We start from the raw sequence: 12,171 nt of genomic DNA on the forward strand, positions 1-12,171 counted from the left end.
TTTGACCCTACACTGCACTGCCTCTTTCTAAGAGACAGAACCAAAAAGTGTACAAAGGGCTATGGGATCACCTAGGCAGGAGGGATTCACTCTAGGATAAAGGATGAAAGAGCTCCCAGAGGAGATGACATCAGAGCTGAGTTCTGAAGAGTAAAAGGTCGGTCAGCAGAGCTGGGGGTCAGAGAAAGTGAATCACCAGACTGAGCAGTCACTCTGATATCCTCCTTAGCTCTGTGCACCAAGCCCTGTTTCCTTTATCACTGCCTGGTGATGCCTGTATTTCAAAGCCCTAGGAACTCAAGTCCTGTGGGACCAGATATGTCCACCATCCATGCAACCTGTCCCTTGCTTTGTGAGCTCTCCAGGAGAACTCGCTCTCACCATCTGAAGGTGCAGGTTTGTCTTCTGGAGCTAGCTTACTTGTCTCTCCTGGTTCTCTGGGTTGCAATGGCTTTTTGGTACCCAAACGTGGCAAGGATATCTTTAAGTGCTCAGATAAGAATTTTTTACTGTGGAAAAAAGCCGCACATAACATGAAATCTACCTTCTTAATCAATTTTTAAGTGTACAATACAGTATTGGTCACTATAGGCACATTGTACAGCAGATCTTTAGAAATTTTTAATCTACCATGACTGAAATTCGCGTATGAATTTGAAGACAGGGACTTGAAATCCAAGCAGTGGTTTGGGCACTGTCCAAGGTCCTAAAATACTAATACCAGAGCAGTAGTGTCTCTGTGAATCATCAGAAAATGCTAGAACAGACAAAGACCCTTAGCCACTATTTTATTCAACTATCTTATCAGTGTTGAAGATGAGATAGAAATCAAAGAGATAAAGGCAGAAAGTGAAAGATTTTCCTTAAATAAAATAAGCTAGAAAAAAACATACACGAGACTGCTTTGGAAATTGCAGAGTTCAAAAGGCAGGTCATTTTTCCTAAGAGGACACTGTGGCCCCAGTCTAATGCGCACCGGATGGGGAGTTCACTGAACTCTAGTCCAAATCCCAGATCTGCTCCTCAGATAGTAATACCTTCCATTCCAACCTCACAATGATCAAAAATAAAAATGAGATACTGCAGGAGAAAGCACTTTGGTATCACGGAAGCAATAACACATAAGATATTGTTATTACTAGTAGAGTAATAAATAGTGAAGCACACAGTGCCATGTTAGACAGATTTATTCCTGCCAAATAAAAATCTCTTAGGTTCTGATTCTCTCACAAATGCTAGAGTAAAGCTCTAAGTCCTCTTTTTATGGAATCAGCCAAGCCTGTTAATAAAAAGAAGGCAGCTCCCTTTGGAAGAACACTCATCCCTGATGTATCTCAAGTGATAAGGCAGGACATCTGACAATGACCTAATGACAGGACAGGAAATTCACCTTCTCTGGGACAGATAATGAGGCGTCAGAACAAGCAGAGGGGTTGTAGTTCTGAGCCTGTTAATCTGAACAACAAGGCCCAGAGGTGAAGCTGGGCAGGAGGTTATGCTACCCAACCCCAGGCTAAGAACACAGTCACATCACATCCAAGAGACTCAAAACATGTTTATTCATTCCACAAACACTGTGGACTCCCTGCATTCCGTGGTCTCTACCATCCAGCAACTCGCTGGAAAGGGTGGCAGAAGTAATGTTATGATGTATCTTGAGCTTTCCACTAAGGACTTTAAATATCATCCTTAAAATTTGCCTGAAACAGTTAAATAGAAGAATAGAAAGATCAGTCTTGGTTTTTTGAAAGATAGTGGGGCTCCCATGGAGACAGAAAGAGCAATTAAGGGCAGGTATCTCAGCAAAAGGGAATGAATTCTAAACTAATAGGGAAAAGAGATGGAGAGGAAGGTGCAGTTTCTGGAAGTAATTTGATGGGAGACTCTTGTCTGATAGGCTTAGGGAAGGGAGGGGAATTCTAGAATGTTATCTGGATTCCTGGATTGGCATCTCGAGCTGACATTGATGCCATTTATAAGACTATTGAATACAGAAGGAGAAGGAACAAGCTTGGGGAGGTGGGATGGTGAAGATGATGAATTCTGTTGGGCATATGGTAAGTTTGGAGGCCCTGGGGGCAGGAGCAGTCCTTGGTGGAGATAGGTTTGGGAGGCAGGCAGAGTTCTTGGCTGGACTGAGAGTTGTCAGCAAGTGAATGGTAGTTAAAATCAAGGGGTGGGAGCTTGGCCAGGCAGCAGGTTGACAGTGAAGACGCCACAGATCCAAGGTCAGAAACTTGGGGAAGCCAGCCTACAATGAAGCAGAGAGGGTCTCATGGGAGACCAAGAAGGACCAACCAAAGAAGTGGGAGGAAACCCAGGACAGAGTGATGTCAGGTGATGTGCCAGAATCCCCAGAAGTAGGATTTCAGTCAAATTTGCCCAGAATGAACAACACCAGCTCTTCAAGTTCTAAACTTCCCAAAGAAGTATAGAGTGGAATGTTCCCCGTGTACCAGGCTTTTCTGGAAAGTCTGCTGAGGAACCAGAGAATCAAAAGACACAACTCCTGCCCTCAAAGTACCTCGATCTAGGGTACGGACCCTGAGGGATGTGAGGAGTCAGAGAAGGTTCAGGGAACATGGCAGTACTTAGGAAGGCTTTGTGGAGAGGGGACTTGACACTAGCAAGGTGGAAAAGTGTTGGAACTAGACTGGAGAACCACAAAATAGAAACAAAGAACAGAATGGAAAGGAACAAGGTTCCTGTGGAATGCACCTTGCCTGGAATTCTCACTGTTTTATTACCTATACTCTGCCTTGCAGCCAAATTAAACGACATGAATTCCTCTAAAACTCTAAGCTCTATCTGCTTGCAGGTCTTTGCACGTGCTGTGTCCGCTACCTGGGCTGCCTTACACTCCTTCTACAAATGCACATCCTGCTCCAGACTGATCAACAGACTGTGAACTCGCTGAGGGCAGAAACTGTATCTGATCTCTATATCCCTAGCTCAAACTTAATGCTATTAAATTCACACTATGACATTTGTTAAACTAAATAACTGAATGCTAAAAGCAGCTTGCGTAGGCTGGAAGAGGCAGGGAAGATGCTCTGAGAAGCCATGTGGTTTTTAAGTGATTCACCAGGTGTTTGAGTTTATAAATTTGCTTTACATTATTCCAGTGTGAGACCAACTGGCAGATCAATAGATTTTATAGTGGCAGTGTGAGGTTTAAATTAGATTTGGGGAGAAGCAAACGTCATCTCCAGATTGAGAAGTTTTTTTTTTTTTTTTTTTTTTTAGCCTATCAACATTTTAACTACAAAAAGCATTTTAATCCAAAGCAGGCTGGGTAATCGCTTCTGAAATATTGCAACGTACCAGTAACAGATCCCTGGGAGCCTGGGAGCTCAGCTTTATGGAAAAATAAATGTTTCTCTCTTTGACTTTTTAATATTCAGAGAGTTCTTGACTTGGGAGAATTGCGGTTGACCAGTTACCACTTCGTACTGTGCTGGGCTGAGCCCATCCAGCTATCCAGCCCCATTCCAAGAGCGCTGATAGGGCATGACTTCCTGGAGGCACCAGGCTCAGCACGATTTCTCCAGTTTCATATTTGCTAAGGCCGAATTTGCTCATTAAACATTTTATTGTATTAAAAAATAAATTCCTCCTAGCTGGAATCACTCCTCTATCCCCCTCTCAACGCACCTCACTGCAGTGAATGCAGGCTCTGCAGCCAGACTGCTTGGGTTCAAAACCTGTTTTCTACCCTTTCTAGCTGAAGGATCCTGGAGAAGTCGCTTAACTTTCCTGAGACTCAGTGTCCTCACTTATAAAGTGGAGATTATAATTCACCTACCTCATAGGGCAATTGTTCTCAGCTGGGAGCAATTTTGCCTCCAGGGGACATTTGAGCGTCTGGAGACATCTATGATTGTCAGGATTGGTGGCGAGTGCTATCGGTATCTAGCAGATAGAGGCCAGATGCTGCTAAACATCCTACAGGACATCCCACAGGACAGCTTCCATAACAGAATTATCCAGCCCGAACTGTCGACAGCACAGAGATTGAGAAACCCTGCTCACAGGGTTATTATGAAGCACTTGATACATGTCACCCTCTCCCCACCTCATCATCAAAATCCCATCAATTCCTTGGCCTCTAGCTCCCTTGTTCAAAATCCTCCCCTCATCTGTTCTTCACCCCATAACTGCCACAAAGATCCTGATGAAATCTCACATCTCTTCCCACCTGAGACCTTCGTCTATCCCTAATTTATCTTCCTCGGTTCCCACCCCAGAGCAAACTGTGGGTCCCTCACTGCCAGGACTTGGTATTTTCCTCTATGTGTCTTCAGTATCAATTTCAATGCCTGGCACATGGTGGGTGCCAAGTGAATGTTTGTTGGACCAGCTTGAAATCCACACCTTGCTGAACTATCAGATCATCCATTCCAATACTCTCACAGGCACTAACCCCCAAAAGATTGCTCAAAGATAAAATCTCAGCCATCTCTCCCAAAGTCCCAACCTCCACTTGTAACTTAATTTCCCACCACCCTACATGAACTTTTCTTTCAAACCACACTGTCATGTTCATTGTCTACAAAGCACATCTTAGCTAGTCTCGTTTCTGTACATTTGCTCAATCCATGTCCCCTACCTTGCTTCCTCCTCCCTTCTTTTCACATAACCAAATTCTCTCCATCCTTCAAACCCAAACTCAAACCTACCTCCTCCCAAAAGCTTTCCTGATGACTCCAATCCATCAGCCACTGTCTATTTCTCTTTCTCTGCACATGGTCACTTTGGGCAGAATGCTTCTGTTTCTGAGACTCAGTTCCCTCATCTGTGAGGCAGGTATTGATGGAGTCTTTTATGCAGCCCCAAATTCGCCAACTTTCTCCAATCAAGTATTAAAACTATGGAGAAATAGGGCAACGTTTGAGAAATAACTCTGCAGTCTATATCCATAGACATTCTTAATATTATTTGAGTATATCTCCTAGTCTCCTAGCTTTCTCTTGATTTAAATTGTCTAATTCTTCCTATTAAAGTAAGAAGGAGAGATCATTTTATTTAATTATTTGGGGAAGGGGAGATCAGGAAAAACCAAATAGTTTTTCAAATCCCAGTCCCTTGTCTCTCTGTGCTCCTTAGCCCCAGGCTCTCAGAGTGGAAGGTTGACCATATGTTCCAATAAGCTTCACCCTCAGAAGTTTTAGCTTCCATTAATAAATGTAATTGAGAGCAATGAAACATTTGGATCTCACTTTAATAGGTCAACACAACGTAAATGAAGACAGTGGTTGACAGGAGCCTTTTGTCCTGGAAAAGGAGACATCTCTTCCCACTGCAGCCTGCTGTTTGGGGGAGGGGCTCAGGATGGAGGATGAGACTGCTGGGCGTATGTATAGAGAGCTACCTGCAGATGAGGTTTGAAGGGTCCTGAGAAGCCCCCATCCCCCTTGCATCTCTGCCGTCCATCTGATACAGCTCCTGAAATCCCACTAGTAGGGGCTCAATTCATGCCTACCCACATCTGGCTCCTCCCTCAAGGTTCACTCCTAGCCCTACCTTTGAGACTAATCCTGTTCTTACTCTGGGAGAATTTAAGAAGGTTGAGTGGGGAGTAGAAAAAGTTCCAGGAATTTTTGCACTCTTTGGAGAACCTAATGAATTGGTCTGTTTTAGGTGGTAATAATTCAATAATTAATTTACAGCCACACACTCATTCAGAAACCCTAGCCTCAAACTGTCACAGCTGAAATGTAATGGATGAAGATGAAAAAAGAGGTTCCTGTCCTTGGATCTTCTTATCTAATCTGGGAAGCAACCCCACAAGGGTAAAGCCATCAGGGAGAAGGGAAGGAACAGCCTTGGTGCCTGGCGGCTGACAGCTGCCACAACAACCTATCCAATGTCTGACCAAGGGGAGTGGTTCTTTCACTCACACATTTGGCAGACACGGTGTGTCAAGATGTCCCCTAAATTCTCTGGGGTTAGTCCACTGGTTTTGCATTATGGAGGGCAGATGCGTACACCCTTGACCCAACAACCCCACTTCTAGATATTTATCCTACAGATACACTTACACGTGTGCAAGGTGGTACATAGGCAGGCATATTTGTGCAACATTGTGGTAGCAAATAATTGGAAACAACCGACACGTACATCAAAAGAGGATGGTTAAATAGATTATAGTACAGCTGCGAAAAAAAAGCCATGATGGATACCTAAATCAAAAGCAATCCAGTGTGCTTCGTTAAATTACGAAAGCAAGACGCACGGCAAAGTGTGCGTGTGGGAATATTATTCAGAATATCTGTCTGTGATTGTGAATGCACAGTCCCCGGAAGAACACACACGGAGCTGGTAATGGTGATCAGATCTGGGACAAAGACTGCGTGGAAGAGGAGGTGAAAGGATGGCTTACTCTTTTTTGTGTTTCCTATTTGTATCCTTTTGAATGTGTGCCAAATGCGTATTTGCAAAGAATAAGTAACTTTACAAAAGGAAAGAAAAGCAGGGGTTTTGTATGAGGGTGTGAGTCTCAGCCCTTCTACCTACAAGCTGTATACCTGGGGTGGGCTGTTCAACCTCGCTGAGCTTTCGTTTCCTCAGTTTCGAGGCATGGATAATGTTATCTTCCACATCAGATTATCATGAGGACTAGAGGAGACAGTGGTCCATGCTAGAGGCTCAGTAAGTGGTACTCACAGCCACCAGCATCCCGGTTACCGACATCACAGCAAGTGAAGAGCACCGAGTGTCAAAAAGGCAAGTGTCAGCCTAAAGGCTGGCTAGTGGCTGCATCAGAAGATGGTCTTTCTCTCTCCTTGGTCACAGGCTGATTCCTAACACTGACCAAGACTGACCCTGACCTTGAACTCACTGTACTCCTAAATCCTGTCCAAGTAACTCCCTAGTTATGGCTCTAGTCATGAGCAGGGCAGGGTGTTGGCCTAAGTGTAGATTGCAGGAGAAACAGAAAAACAGTAGAGAGCCAAGCTAGAGGTGTGGCTGTGACAATCTTGGTTTAAAAGCTCTCCAGTAAAACTGCCCTCACTGCTGGCAAGAGTGTGAATTGGTCCAACACTTTACAGAACCGTTAGGCAGTATTGACTGGAGATAAACATAAACACACCCTATAATCAGCAATTCCATTTCTCAATATATACCCAACAGAAATGATTGCATATGTCCACACAAAGACTTGCACATGAATGTACGTTCATAGCAGCTTTATGTATGTCAAAAAATGATAACCACAAAAATGTCCATCATTAGAAGAATGGGTAAGCAAATCATGGTATACTCATGCAACGGAATACCACCCGGAATTAAGAAAGGATAAACTGCTTGTGCCCCAGGGAGATCAGCTCGGTGCTTCGTGACCACCTGGAGGGGTGGGATGGGGAGGGTGGGAGGGAGGGATACACAAGAGGGAAGAGATATGGGAACATATGTATATGTATAACTGATGCACTTTGTTATAAAGCAGAAACTAACATACCATTGTAAAGCAATTATACTCCAATAAAGATGAAAAAAATAATAATAATTAAAAAAAACAGCTACTTGTGCCCAACACAACATGGGCAAATCACACAGATGTCAGTCATATTGGATTTTTAAAAAATTCAGACACAAAAGTAAATATACTGTATGTATTCAGCAACTGGCAAAATTTATCAATAGTGACAGAAGTCAAAGTACTCCTTACCGTGGGAGGGTAGGTACTGAGTGGGAAGGGGCACAAAGGAAACTTCTTGGGTGCTCGAAGTGTTCAATACCCTCATCTGGATGGTGTCACGTGGGCGTCTACGTAGGCAACAAATCAAGCTGTGCCCTCAAGATTAGTGCATTCGGGCTTCCCTGGTGGCGCAGTGGTTGAGAGTCTGCCTGCCGATGCAGGGGACGCGGGTTCGTGCCCCGGTCCGGGAAGATCCCACATGCGGCGGAGCGGCTGCGCCCGTGAGCCATGGCCGCTGAGCCTGCGCGTCCGGAGCCTGTGCTCCGCAACGGGAGAGGCCACAACAGTGAGAGGCCCGCGTATCGCAAAAAAAAAAAAAAAAAAGATTAGTGCATTCAATCCATTTTATGATGTGTATATTATAATACAATACATCTCAACTAAAAAAGAAAAAAAGATGTAATAACAAAATAAATAAACCTCTCATAAAGTTTTCCCAACTTGCCCCTGCTCTGACCCACCCTCGTTGGCCAGGAAGTCCATCCTGTTATCTAAGTTGTCATCCTTCCCACGCAGGGCTAAGCCTCCCCCTTCTGGCTCTGTTCAAATTGGTCCAGGAAAACATATCTACTGGAATGGCCACTTTCCTAAGAGGCCACCTTGTCACTTGGCGTCTGGTCATGTCAGCCATGTCCCTCCACTGTGGGGACAACGGGTCCCACTCCTCACGATTCCACGCACGCGCGCTTGGGCGGGACTCACTAGCGTGGAGCAAGGGAGCGGGCTGCTCTCCTTCAGGCCGTCCAGCTCCCTCCTGGGAAGCCGGTGCCCAAAGTGGGATGGCGCCTCTGATCAGCAGAGGAACAGAAATCCACCTGCAACTTCAAGGAGGGGTCCTTTGTGATGTGTTTGGTGTCAAAACAAGAGAGAAACTGATGGAAATCAGAAGGGCTGATGCTCCGGTCTGAGGTCTTTGGAGGCTGCTGGCTTCCTCTCTAAGCTCCCTCTGCTGGTTCTTTGGAAAATACATCTGCTTGGCCAGGATCTATGCTCAGGACTGAACTGGCCGCAGCCAGGGTACTCCATGCTAGAAAGCTCCTTTCACGTGTCATCCTCCTTTCCCATCTTTTCCCTGGAGTCCGCGGAGGGCCTATCACGGATCTCCCAACCAGCTTCATGGCAGGAAAGCCAGGACGCCAAGGGAAGAGGGACTGTGACCTTCAGCCAGGTGATCATTTTGTCATCCTCTCTGTCCCCCAACACACACACACACACACACACACACACACACACACACACACATTCACACACACACGCACACACACGTTTCTTTTTTTTTATTTTTGACATCTTTATTGGAGTATAATTGCTTTACAATGGTGTGTTAGTTTCTGCTTTATAACAAAGTGAATCAGTTATACATATACATATGTTCCCATATCTCTTCCCTCTTGCGTCTCCCTTCCTCCCACCCTCCCCATCCCACCCCTCTAGGTGGTCACAAAGCACCGAGCTGATTTCCCTGTGCTATGGGGCTGCTTCCCACTAGCTATCTATTTTACATTTGGTAGTGTATATATGTCCATGCCACTCTCTCACTTTGTCACAGCTTACCCTTCCCCCTCCCCATATCCTCAAGTCCATTCTCTAGCAGGTCTGTGTCTTTATTCCTGTCTTACCCCTAGGTTCTTCATGACGTTTTTTTTTTCTTAGATTCTATATATATGTGTTAGGAAATGGTAATTGTCTTTCTCTTTCTGACTTACTTCACTCTGTATGACAGACTCTAGGTCCATCCACCTCACTACAAATAACTCAATTTCATTTCTTTTTACAGCTGAGTAATATTCCATTGTATATATGTGCCACATCTTCTTTATCCATTCATCTGTCAATGGACACTGAGGTTGCTTCCATGTCCTGGCTATTGTAAATAGAGCTGCAATGAGCATTTTGGTACATGACTCTTTTTGAATTATGGTTTTCTCAGGGTATATGCCCAGTAGTGGGATTGCTGGGTCATATGGTAGTTCTATTTGTAGTTTTTTAAGGAACCTCCATACTGTTCTCCACAGTGGCTGTATCAATTTACATTCCCACCAACAGTGCAAGAGGGTTCCCTTTTCTCCACACCCTCTCCAGCATTTGTTGTTTCTAGATTTTTGATGATGGCCATTCTGACTGGTGTGAGATGATATCTCATTGTAGTTTTGATTTGCATTTCTCTAATGATTCATGATGTTGAGCATTCTTTCATGTGTTTGCTGGCAATCTGTATATCTTCTTTGAAGAAATGTCTATTTAGGTCTTCTGCCCATTTTTGGATTGGGTTGTTTGTTTTTTTGTTATTGAGCTGCATGAGCTGCTTGTAAATTTTGGAGATTAATCCTTTGTCAGTTGCCTCATTTGCAAATATTTTCTCCCATTCTGAGGGTTGTCTTTTGGTCTTGTTTATGGTGTCCTTTGCTGTGCAAAAGCTTTGAAGTTTCATTAGGTCCCATTTGTTTACTTTTGTTTTTATTTCCATTTCTCTAGGAGGTGGGTCAAAAAGGATCTTGCTGTGATTTATGACATAGAGTGTTCTGCCTATGTTTTCCTCTAAGAGTTTGATAGTTTCTGGCCTTACATTTAGGTCTTTAATCGATTTTGAGTTTATTTTTGTGTATGGTGTTAGGGAGTGTTCTAATCTAATATTTTTACATATACCTGTCCAGTTTTCCCAGCACCACTTATTGAAGAGGCTGTCCTTTCTCCACTGTACATTCCTGCCTCCTTTATCAAAGATAAATTGACCATTTGTGTGTGGGTTTATCTCTGGGCTTTCTATCCTGTTCCATTGATCTATCTTTCTGTTTTTGTGCCAGTACCATATTGTCTTGATTACTGTAGCTTTGTAGTATAGTCTGAAGTCAGGGAGCCTGATTCCTCCAGCTCCGTGTTTTGTTCTCAAGATTGCTTTGGCTATTTGGAGTCTTTTGTGTTTCCATACAAACTGTGAAATTTTGTGTTCTAGTTCTGTGAAAAATGCCATTGGTAGTTTGATAGGGATTGCATTGAATCTGTAGATTGCTTTGGGTAGTAGAGTCATTTTCACAATGTTGATTCTTCCAATCCAAGAACATGGTATATCTCTCCATCTATTTGTATCATCTTTAATTTCTTTCATCAGTGTCTTATAATTTTCTGCATACAGGTCTTTTGTCTCCTTAGGTAGGTTTATTCCTAGATATTTTATTCTTTTGGTTGCAATGGTAAGTGGGAGTGTTTTCTTAAATTCATTTTCAGATTTTTCATCATTAGTGTATAGGAATGCCAGAGATTCCTGTGTATTAATTTTGTATCCTGTTACTTTACCAAATTCATTGATTAGCTCTAGTAGTTTTCTGGTACCATCTTTAGGATTCTCTATGTATAGTATGATGTCATCTGCAAGCAGTGACAGCTTTACTTCTTCTTTTCCGATTTCGATTCGTTTTATTTCCTTTTCTTCTCTGATTGCTGCAGCTAAAACTTTCAAAACTATGTTGAATAAGAGTGGTGAGTGGGCAACCTTGTCTTATTCCTGATCTTAGTGGAAATGGTTTCAGTTTTTGATGATTGAGGACGATGTTGGCTGTGGGTTTGTCATATATGGCCTTTATTATGTTGAGGTAAGTTCCCTCTATGCCTACTTTCTGCAGGGTTTTTACCATAAATGGGTGTTGAATTTTGTTGAAAGCTTTCTCTGCATCTGTTGAGAGGATCATATGGTTTTTCTCCTTCAATTTGTTAATATGGTGTATCACATTGATTGATTTGCATATATTGAAGAATCCTTGCATTCCTGGGATAATCCCCACTTGATCATGGTGTATGATCCTTTTAATGTGCTGTTGGATTCTGTTTGCTAGTATTTTGTTGAGGATTTTTTGCATCTATGTTCATCAGTGATATTGGCCTGTAGTTTTCTTTCTTTGTGACATCTTTGTCTGGTTTTGGTATCAGGGTGATGGTGGCCTCATAGAATGAGTTTGGGAGTGTTCCTCCTTCTGCTATATTTAGGAAGAGTTTGAGCAGGATGGGTGTTAGCTCTTCTCTAAATGTTTGATAAAATTCGCCTGTGAAGCCATCTGGTCCTGGGCTTTTGTTTGTTGGAAGATTTTTAATCAGTTTCAATTTCAGTGCTTGTGATTGGTCTGTTTATATTTTCTATTTCTTCCTGATTCAGTCTTGGCAGGTTGTGCATTTCTATGAATTTGTCCATTTCTTCCAGGTTGTCCATTTTATTGGCATAGAGTTGCTTGTAGTAATCTCTCATGATCTTTTGTATTTCTGCAGTGTCACTTGTTGCTTCTCCTTTTTCATTTCTAATTCTATTGATTTGAGTCTTCTCCCTTTTTTTCTTGATGAGTCTGGCTAATGGTTTATCAATTTTGTTTATCTTCTCAAAGAACCAGCTTTTAGTTTTATTGATCTTTGCTATTGTTTCCTTCATTTCTTTTTCATGTATTTCTGATCTGATTTTTATGATTTCTTTCCTTCTGCTAACT

Source organism: Stenella coeruleoalba (assembly GCF_951394435.1).
Source record: "Stenella coeruleoalba genome assembly, chromosome: 5".
Lineage (NCBI taxonomy): Eukaryota > Metazoa > Chordata > Mammalia > Artiodactyla > Delphinidae > Stenella > Stenella coeruleoalba.